This window comes from Pterocles gutturalis, unplaced genomic scaffold (assembly GCF_000699245.1).
Source record: "Pterocles gutturalis isolate BGI_N339 unplaced genomic scaffold, ASM69924v1 scaffold31272, whole genome shotgun sequence".
Classification (NCBI taxonomy): domain Eukaryota; kingdom Metazoa; phylum Chordata; class Aves; order Pterocliformes; family Pteroclidae; genus Pterocles; species Pterocles gutturalis.
Genome location: NW_010114370.1, coordinates 1989 through 2668, shown reverse-complemented (window position 1 = coordinate 2668; position 680 = coordinate 1989).

Here is a 680-nt window from a genome sequence, read left to right as displayed (position 1 = left end):
CCTCAGCTGCCTCTGTATGTCTCTCTCCGCCTGCCTCAAATCCCGCTTGGCTTTTTCCGGAAGGCGATCACTCAACAACATCTTCATGCTGCAAAGCGCCTCAGGGCACGAGTGTGGCCGTGGCAGCTTGCACTCGCGAGGGGAAAAAAATTGCCTTGAGAGAGTTTCGTCTGGAGGTGAGCGTGCGAGCAGAGCCACAGGGATCCTGCAGCCTTCCAGCAGGCACCTTATGACATCATGGGTCCGCATGGGACAGGTCCCCGCTCCGCAGTCACCACGGGAAGCACAGCCCAGCCCTGTGCACAACTGTACTCCCCCCGCTGCAGACCGGGGGGCACGGGGCTTGGCGGGGGTACGTGTACAATGGCCACGCAGCCCAGCCGTGAGCCACCGGGAGCGTTGCCTGGGTACGGTTTCACGCACAGCACTGACTCAGCATCACTGCCCATGCTCTTCCCCTCCCTCTCTGCTGCCCTGGCACACCAGCACAGGGGGAACGCAAGCCACCCCTCTCCACCCCCAAGGCAGAAATCCCCATGGACCAAAGCCCAGGTCTCCGCTCAGAGTTTTAAGCTTGGTCTTCTCTCGAACCTCCCAGGGATTCCCGTTCCCGAGTCCCAGCCAGCACCGTGTTGGGGAGCAGGGAAACACACACCCGGCAGCAGGCTCCTGCTGACCTG